The following is a 10691-nucleotide window of genomic DNA, read 5'->3' as shown; positions in this document are numbered from 1 at the left end:
ACTGCCGACAGACGACTGCCGACAGACGACAGACGACTGACGACTGACGACAGACGGCAGACGACAGACGACAGAAGACAGACGACAGGCAGGCAGGCAGGCAGAACTAAATATTAGTATTCAGCCCAAATATGTACAACAGAGCAAGGTTAAAACAACCGGAAGGACCCCTGAAACCTTCTTTCTTGAAAAAAGTCCTTATGAATGTGCCGAAAGATTAAAACTGCGCAAAATACGAGGACATAGGCAACCAAGAACGCACAAAACATCACGTGCGCAGTTTGTGGATCTTTGTTGCGTTTGTCCTCGTCTTTGGCACAATTTTAACATTTCTAAAACCATGATCCAACTATCCCGCAAGAACGTCCTACTAATGAATGTGCAGTTTTTTAAAGTACTGAGTTTTACGGTTTTTGAACAAGAAGGAATAGGTTAGAAAACGACAGCAGTCCCATTGTTTTACAGTCTGGGAAAGTCAGTTTTCGCCCCTGGACAGGAATTTGCCCCATTCACACGTTTTTGTGGAAGGCATATGCCAACAGTCCACAGGAAAAATTTCTCTCTCGTTGAACAATCATGCAGTTTATATGGGGTCCTCATATATTCCCGTTATGACTCAAAACATGGTAATTGAGGCGCACAAACAATGTTAGGACTTTGGTTTCAACATCTTCAGTAAGAGACGGACAAAATCATTAACAATTTTCGGAAAGCGAACGGTCACGCAACAATCTGGAGGAAACTTTATAATGTGAAAAATCTGCACATGATGTATTAATGTACTGAACCTTTATATTAAAACGCTAAGTCACTGGCCTGATAAAATTCAGAATATGAAAGGAGGAACCAGAGAGCCGGCCGGCTAGAGGGAGCTATTACAGTCGGGCACTCACGTTTCTCTTGAACGCGTTCTCATGGAAAGTATTCCACAGATTTCAGTGTACCTATATTGCTACACATTCTCTTTCATTGAGAACAAAAAGAACTGGAATGTGATGGACCGCAAGGCGGCTTTTCCAGTTTTATATATTTGAGAAAATTAAAATGGCACCTAATTTGCTTAATGACTCGAAATACTTTGTTTCCAATTGTTGCTTCTGCTTGACTGCTAAATCTCGGCACTTGCGCTGTCGAGGAATTTAAGCAAAGTAAGGAAATCGGGAGCACATAGAAACGAGAGAAGTAGACATTGTGACGATTCTGCCCGGCGTATTTCTTTGTGATGCAGATCAGACGCTGGTATGTTTTTTTTATTCTACTAAAAATACCGACTACTCGTGATTCGAAACGGAAACAAATTCCCTCTTCAAAACATGCCAAGTTCCAGCACTTACGAAGATTTGAACACTGGTCTCAATATCCTGTATATACTAACCTCAAAGCCTCCGGCTCCATATTTAAAAGCCGCCTACCTTTGGTAACTGCATGAGGTTACTATGCTTAGCTGTGGGAATACGCCCAATTGCCAAGAGTCAGCATTTCGTGCATTTTGTGATCGAAATCTACATCGAAACTGGGACAGCACACCTGCCCCTAAAACTCAGTATGCTAGAGTGGAGTCTGCTCCCTTTTTACTCCAATGCAAGCCAGTTCATGTTTAGACTCTTCAATGGTGTGGCCAACTGGCATATCATGAATCAGCCACGTGTTATTGGCTTTTCTTAATGCACTATATGGCATAATGTGATGAAGTGGTGAGGAGGAGAGGAGGAGGAAAGGCAGGGATGTTAACCAGACGAATAGCTGCTTTGCTACCCTGCACGGGGGGAAAGGGGTGAGGGGAGAAAAAGATGAAGGAGAAAAGACAGTTGCACGAAAATAAAGTCACTATGTAAAGTCAAAGCGCTCAGTAAAGTAAAGTGGTGAGGGAACCTGCTAAACAAGCCATAGAAAAAAAAAAGATATTTGCTCTTGCCTTTGTAAGCTTGCTGTTGTTTGTAACGGGCGCGAAAACATACCATTTTTTCACCCGCGGCTGGTAAGAGCACTCTGTCACTGCACACGAAGTCGCAGGATTTGATCTCGGCCTTGGCGGTTGCATCTAGGTAGGTTGGAAGTTGGACCTATTTTTTAAAGGTGGCGGAGAGTTTGAATGATGCTTCACTCCCGCCACCGGTTGGCCCGGTATTGCACTACCACCGGGATCGGCCTTGTCTTTAGCGCGTCTTGGCTATCCTGTCGACTTCTATCTGCACGTGGTAGCGATTGTGGCTCGGCTTGAGCCAGTGGGCAGGCCTGTCCACTTTCCTTCCTTTCTTCCTTGCAGCAACAGACAGACAGACAGACAGAGACAGACAGACAGACAGACAGACGACAGACAGACAGACGACAGACGACAGACGACAGACGACAGACGACAGACGACAGACGACAGACGACTGACGACTGACGACTGACGACTGACGGCAGGCAGGCAGGCAGGCGGGCAGAACTCATTATTAGTATTCAGCCCAAATATGTACTACAGAGCAAGGTAAAAACATGCAGAAGGACTCCTGAAACCTTCTTTCTTGAACAAAGTCCTTATAAATGTGCCGAAAGATTAAAACTGCGCAAAATACGAGGACAAAGGCAACCAAGAACGCACAAAACATCACGTGCGCAGTTTGTGGGTCTTTGTTGCGTTTGTCCTCGTCTTTGGCACAATTTTAACATTTCTAGAACCATGATCCAACTATCCCGCAAGAACGTCCTACTAATGAATGTGCAGTTTTTTAAAGTACTGAGTTTTACGTTTTTTGAACAAGAAGGAATAGGTTAGAAAACGACAGCAGTCGCATTGTGATACAGTCTGGGAAAGTGTCAGTTTTCGCCCCTGGACAGAAATTTGCTTCATTCACACGTTTTTGTGGAATGCATATGCCAACAATCCACAGGAAAAATTTCTCTCTCGTTGAACAATCATGCAGTTTATATGGGGTCCTCATATATTCCCGTTACGACTCAAAACATGGTAATTGAGGCGCACAAACAATTTTATGACTTTGGTTTCAACATCTTCAGTTAGAGACGGACAAAATCATTAACAATTGTCGGAAAGCGAACGGTCACGCAACGATCTGGAGGAAACTTTATAATGTGAAAAATCTGCATATGATGTATTAATGTACTGGAACCTTTATATTGCAAACGCTAAGTCACTGGCCTGATAAGATTCAGAATATGAAAGGAGGAACCAGAGAGCCGGCCGGGTAGAGGGAGCTATTACAGTCGGGCACTCACGTTTCTCTTGAACGCGTTCGCATGGAAAGTATTCTACAGATTTCAGTCTACCTATATTGCTACACATTCTCTTTCATTGAGAACAAAAAGAACTAGAATGTGATGGACCGCAAGGCGGCTTTTCCAGTTTTATATATTTGAGAAAATTAAAATGGCACCTAATTTGCTTAATGACTCGAAATACTTTGTTTCCAATTGTTGCTTCTGCTTGACTGCTAAATCTCGGCACTTGCGCTGTCGAGGAATTTAAGCAAAGTACGGAAATCGGGAGCACATAGAAACGAGAGAAGTAGACATTGTGACGATTCTGCCCGGCATATTTCTTTGTGATGCAGATCAGACGCTGGTATGTTTTTTTATTCTACTAAAAATACCTACTACTCGTTATTCGAAACGGAAACAAATTCCCTCTTCAAAACATGCCAAGTTCCAGCACTTAAGAAGATTTGAACACTGGTCTCAATATCCTGTATATACTAACCTCAAAGCCTCCGGCTCCATATTTAAAAGCCGCCTACCTTTGGTAACTGCATGAGGTTACTATGCTTAGCTGTGGGAATACACCCAATTGCCAAGAGTCAGCATTTCGTGCATTTTGTGATCGAAATCTACATCGAAACTGGGACAGCACACCTGCCCCTAAAACTCAGTACGCTAGAGTGGAGTCTGCTCCCTTTTTACTCCAATGCAAGCCATTTCATGTTTAGACTCTTCAATGGTGTGGCCAACTGGCATATCATGAATCAGCCACGTGTTATTGGCTTTTCTTAATGCACTATATGGCATAATGTGATGAAGTGGTGAGGAGGAGGAGGAAAGGGAGGGATGTTAACCAGACGAATAGCTGCTTTGCTACCCTGCACGGGGGGAAAGGGGTGAGGGGAGAAAAAATGAAGGAGAAAAGACAGTTGCACGAAAATAAAGTCACTATGTAAAGTCAAAGCGCTCAGTAAAGTAAAGTGGTGAGGAAACCTGCTAAACAAGCCATAGAAAAAAAAAAGATATTTGCTCTTGCCTTTGTAAGCTTGCTGTTGTTTGTAACGGGCGTGAAAACATACCATTTTTTCACCCGCGGCTGGTAAGAGCACTCTGTCACTGCACACGAAGTCGCAGGATTTGATCTCGGCCTTGGCGGTTGCATCTAGGTAGGTTGGAAGTTGGACCTATTTTTTAAAGGTGGCGGAGAGTTTGAATGATGCTTCACTCCCGCCACCGGTTGGCCCGGTACTGCACTACCACCGGGATCGGCCTTGTCTTTAGCGCGTCTTGGCTATCCTGTCGACTTCTATCTGCACGTGGTAGCGATTGTGGCTCGGCTTGAGCCAGTGGGCAGGCCTGTCCACTTTCCTTCCTTTCTTCCTTGCAGCAACAGACAGACAGACAGACAGACACAGACAGACAGACAGACAGACAGACAGACGACAGACAGACAGACAGACGACTGACGACAGACGACAGACGACAGACGACAGACAGACGACAGACAGACGACTGACGACAGGCGACAGACGACTGACGACTGACGACTGACTACTGACTACTGACGACAGACGACAGACGGTAGACGGCAGACGACAGACGACAGGCAGGCAGGCAGGCAGAACTAAATATTAGTATTCAGCCCAAATATGTACAACAGAGCAAGGTTAAAACAACCGGAAGGACCCCTGAAACCTTCTTTCTTGAAAAAAGTCCTTATGAATGTGCCGAAAGATTAAAACTGCGCAAAATACGAGGACATAGGCAACCAAGAACGCACAAAACATCACGTGCGCAGTTTGTGGATCTTTGTTGCGTTTGTCCTCGTCTTTGGCACAATTTTAACATTTCTAAAACCATGATCCAACTATCCCGCAAGAACGTCCTACTAATGAATGTGCAGTTTTTTAAAGTACTGAGTTTTACGTTTTTTGAACAAGAAGGAATAGGTTAGAAAACGACAGCAGTCTCATTGTTTTACAATCTGGGAAAGTCAGTTTTCGCCCCTGGACAGGAATTTGCCCCATTCACACGTTTTTGTGGAATGCATATGCCAACAGTCCACAGGAAAAATTTCTCTCTCGTTGAACAATCATGCAGTTTATATGGGGTCCTCATATATTCCCGTTATGACTCAAAACATGGTAATTGAGGCGCACAAACAATGTTAGGACTTTGGTTTCAACATCTTCAGTAAGAGACGGACAAAATCATTAACAATTTTCGGAAAGCGAACGGTCACGCAACAATCTGGAGGAAACTTTATAATGTGAAAAATCTGCACATGATGTATTAATGTACTGAACCTTTATATTAAAACGCTAAGTCACTGGCCTGATAAAATTCAGAATATGAAAGGAGGAGCCAGAGAGCCGGCCGGCTAGAGGGAGCTATTACAGTCGGGCACTCACGTTTCTCTTGAACGCGTTCTCATGGAAAGTATTCCACAGATTTCAGTGTACCTATATTGCTACACATTCTCTTTCATTGAGAACAAAAAGAACTGGAATGTGATGGACCGCAAGGCGGCTTTTCCAGTTTTATATATTTGAGAAAATTAAAATGGCACCTAATTTGCTTAATGACTCGAAATACTTTGTTTCCAATTGTTGCTTCTGCTTGACTGCTAAATCTCGGCACTTGCGCTGTCGAGGAATTTAAGCAAAGTAAGGAAATCGGGAGCACATAGAAACGAGAGAAGTAGACATTGTGACGATTCTGCCCGGCATATTTCTTTGTGAACAGATCAGACGCTGGTATGTTTTTTTATTCTACTAAAAATACCGACTACTCGTGATTCGAAACGGAAACAAATTCCCTCTTCAAAACATGCCAAGTTCCAGCACTTACGAAGATTTGAACACTGGTCTCAATATCCTGTATATACTAACCTCAAAGCCTCCGGCTCCATATTTAAAAGCCGCCTACCTTTGGTAACTGCATGAGGTTACTATGCTTAGCTGTGGGAATACGCCCAATTGCCAAGAGTCAGCATTTCGTGCATTTTGTGATCGAAATCTACATCGAAACTGGGACAGCACACCTGCCCCTAAAACTCAGTATGCTAGAGTGGAGTCTGCTCCCTTTTTACTCCAATGCAAGCCAGTTCATGTTTAGACTCTTCAATGGTGTGGCCAACTGGCATATCATGAATCAGCCACGTGTTATTGGCTTTTCTTAATGCACTCTATGGGATAATGTGATGAAGTGGTGAGGAGGAGAGGAGGAGGAAAGGCAGGGATGTTAACCAGACGAATAGCTGCTTTGCTACCCTGCACGGGGGGAAAGGGGTGAGGGGAGAAAAAGATGAAGGAGAAAAGACAGTTGCACGAAAATAAAGTCACTATGTAAAGTCAAAGCGCTCAGTAAAGTAAAGTGGTGAGGAAACCTGCTAAACAAGCCATAGAAAAAAAAAGATATTTGCTCTTGCCTTTGTAAGCTTGCTGTTGTTTGTAACGGGCGCGAAAACATACCATTTTTTCACCCGCGGCTGGTAAGAGCACTCTGTCACTGCACACGAAGTCGCAGGATTTGATCTCGGCCTTGGCGGTTGCATCTAGGTAGGTTGGAAGTTGGACCTATTTTTTAAAGGTGGCGGAGAGTTTGAATGATGCTTCACTCCCGCCACCGGTTGGCCCGGTATTGCACTACCACCGGGATCGGCCTTGTCTTTAGCGCGTCTTGGCTATCCTGTCGACTTCTATCTGCACGTGGTAGCGATTGTGGCTCGGCTTGAGCCAGTGGGCAGGCCTGTCCACTTTCCTTCCTTTCTTCCTTGCAGCAACAGACAGACAGACAGACAGACAGACAGAGACAGACAGACAGACAGACAGACAGACAGACAGACAGACAGACGACAGACAGACGACAGACAGACGACAGACAGACAGACGACAGACGACAGACGACAGACGACAGACGACAGACGACAGACGACAGACGACAGACGACAGACGACTGACGACTGACGACTGACGACTGACGACTGACGACAGACGACAGACGACAGACGACAGACGACAGACGACAGACGACAGACGACAGACGACAGACGACAGACGACAGACGACAGACGACAGACGACAGACGACAGACGACAGACGACAGACGACAGACGACAGACGACAGACGACAGACGACAGACGACAGACGACAGACGACAGACGACAGACGACAGACGACTGACGACTGACGACTGACGACTGACGACTGACGACTGACGACTGACGACTGACGACTGACGACTGACGACTGACGACTGACGACTGACGACTGACGACTGACGACTGACGACTGACGACTGACGACTGACGACTGACGACTGACGACTGACGACTGACGACTGACGACTGACGACTGACGACTGACGACTGACGACTGACGACTGACGACTGACGACTGACGACTGACGACTGACGACTGACGACTGACGACTGACGACTGACGACTGACGACTGACGACTGACGACTGACGACTGACGACAGACGACAGACGGCAGGCAGGCAGGCAGGCGGGCAGAACTCATTATTAGTATTCAGCCCAAATATGTACTACAGAGCAAGGTAAAAACATACAGAAGGACTCCTGAAACCTTCTTTCTTGAAAAAAGTCCTTATAAATGTGCCGAAAGAATAAAACTGCGCAAAATACGAGGACATAGGCAACCAAGAACGCACAAAACATCACGTGCGCAGTTTGTGGGTCTTTGTTACGTTTGTCCTCGTCTTTGGCACAATTTTAACATTTCTAGAACCATGATCCAACTATCCCGCAAGAACGTCCTACTAATGAATGTGCAGTTTTTTAAAGTACTGCGTTTTACGTTTTTTGAACAAGAAGGAATAGGTTAGAAAACGACAGCAGTCGCATTGTGATACAGTCTGGGAAAGTGTCAGTTTTCGCCCCTGGACAGAAATTTGCTTCATTCACACGTTTTTGTGGAATGCATATGCCAACAATCCACAGGAAAAATTTCTCTCTCGTTGAATAATCATGCAGTTTATATGGGGTCCTCATATATTCCCGTTACGACTCAAAACATGGTAATTGAGGCGCACAAACAATTTTATGACTTTGGTTTCAACATCTTCAGTTAGAGACGGACAAAATCATTAACAATTGTCGGAAAGCGAACGGTCACGCAACAATCTGGAGGAAACTTTATAATGTGAAAAATCTGCATATGATGTATTAATGTACTGGAACCTTTATATTGCAAACGCTAAGTCACTGGCCTGATAAGATTCAGAATATGAAAGGAGGAACCAGAGAGCCGGCCGGGTAGAGGGAGCTATTACAGTCGGGCACTCACGTTTCTCTTGAACGCGTTCGCATGGAAAGTATTCTACAGATTTCAGTCTACCTATATTGCTACACATTCTCTTTCATTGAGAACAAAAAGAACTGGAATGTGATGGACCGCAAGGCGGCTTTTCCAGTTTTATATATTTGAGAAAATTAAAATGGCACCTAATTTGCTTAATGACTCGAAATACTTTGTTTCCAATTGTTGCTTCTGCTTGACTGCTAAATCTCGGCACTTGCGCTGTCGAGGAATTTAAGCAAAGTACGGAAATCGGGAGCACATAGAAACGAGAGAAGTAGACATTGTTACGATTCTGCCCGGCATATTTCTTTGTGATGCAGATCAGACGCTGGTATGTTTTTTTATTCTACTAAAAATACCGACTACTCGTGATTCGAAACGGAAACAAATTCCCTCTTCAAAACATGCCAAGTTCCAGCACTTACGAAGATTTGAACACTGGTCTCAAAATCCTGTATATACTAACCTCAAAGCCTCCGGCTCCATATTTAAAAGCCGCCTACCTTTGGTAACTGCATGAGGTTACTATGCTTAGCTGTGGGAATACACCCAATTGCCAAGAGTCAGCATTTCGTGCATTTTGTGATCGAAATCTACATCGAAACTGGGACCGCACACCTGCCCCTAAAACTCAGTACGCTAGAGTGGAGTCTGCTCCCTTTTTACTCCAATGCAAGCCAGTTCATGTTTAGACTCTTCAATGGTGTGGCCAACTGGCATATCATAAATCAGCCACGTGTTATTGGCTTTTCTTAATGCACTATATGGCATAATGTGATGAAGTGGTGAGGAGGAGGAGGAAAGGCAGGGATGTTAACCAGACGAATAGCTGCTTTGCTACCCTGCACGGGGGGAAAGGGGTGAGGGGAGAAAAAGGTGAAGGAGAAAAGACAGTTGCACGAAAATAAAGTCACTATGTAAAGTCAAAGCGCTCAGTAAAGTAAAGTGGTGAGGAAACCTGCTAAACAAGCCATAGAAAAAAAAGATATTTGCTCTTGCCTTTGTAAGCTTGCTGTTGTTTGTAACGGGCGTGAAAACATAACCATTTTTTCACCCGCGGCTGGTAAGAGCACTCTGTCACTGCACACGAAGTCGCAGGATTTGATCTCGGCCTTGGCGGTTGCATCTAGGTAGGTTGGAAGTTGGACCTATTTTTTAAAGGTGGCGGAGAGTTTGAATGATGCTTCACTCCCGCCACCGGTTGGCCCGGTATTGCACTACCACCGGGATCGGCCTTGTCTTTAGCGCGTCTTGGCTATCCTGTCGACTTCTATCTGCACGTGGTAGCGATTGTGGCTCGGCTTGAGCCAGTGGGCAGGCCTGTCCACTTTCCTTCCTTTCTTCCTTGCAGCAACAGACAGACAGACAGACAGACAGACAGACAGACAGACAGACAGACAGACAGACAGACAGACAGACAGACAGACAGACAGACAGACAGACAGACAGACGACAGACGACAGACGACAGACGACAGACGACAGACGACAGACGACAGACGACAGACGACTGCCGACAGACGACTGCCGACAGACGACTGCCGACTGCCGACTGACGACTGCCGACTGACGACTGCCGACTGACGGCAGACGGTAGACGACAGACGACAGACGACAGGCAGGCAGGCAGGCAGAACTAAATATTAGTATTCAGCCCAAATATGTACAACAGAGCAAGGTTAAAACAACCGGAAGGACCCCTGAAACCTTCTTTCTTGAAAAAAGTCCTTATGAATGTGCCGAAAGATTAAAACTGCGCAAAATACGAGGACATAGGCAACCAAGAACGCACAAAACATCACGTGCGCAGTTTGTGGATCTTTGTTGCGTTTGTCCTCGTCTTTGGCACAATTTTAACATTTCTAAAACCATGATCCAACTATCCCGGAAGAACGTCCTACTAATGAATGTGCAGTTTTTTAAAGTACTGAGTTTTACGTTTTTTGAACAAGAAGGAATAGGTTAGAAAACGACAGCAGTCCCATTGTTTTACAATCTGGGAAAGTCAGTTTTCGCCCCTGGACAGGAATTTGCCCCATTCACACGTTTTTGTGGAATGCATATGCCAACAGTCCACAGGAAAAATTTCTCTCTCGTTGAACAATCATGCAGTTTATATGGGGTCCTCATATATTCCCGTTATGACTCAAAACATGGTAATTGA

This window comes from Amblyomma americanum, chromosome 2 (genome assembly GCF_052857255.1).
Source record: "Amblyomma americanum isolate KBUSLIRL-KWMA chromosome 2, ASM5285725v1, whole genome shotgun sequence".
Lineage (NCBI taxonomy): Eukaryota > Metazoa > Arthropoda > Arachnida > Ixodida > Ixodidae > Amblyomma > Amblyomma americanum.
The sequence above is the reverse complement of the archived record's forward strand: the minus strand, read 5'-3'. Positions refer to the sequence as shown.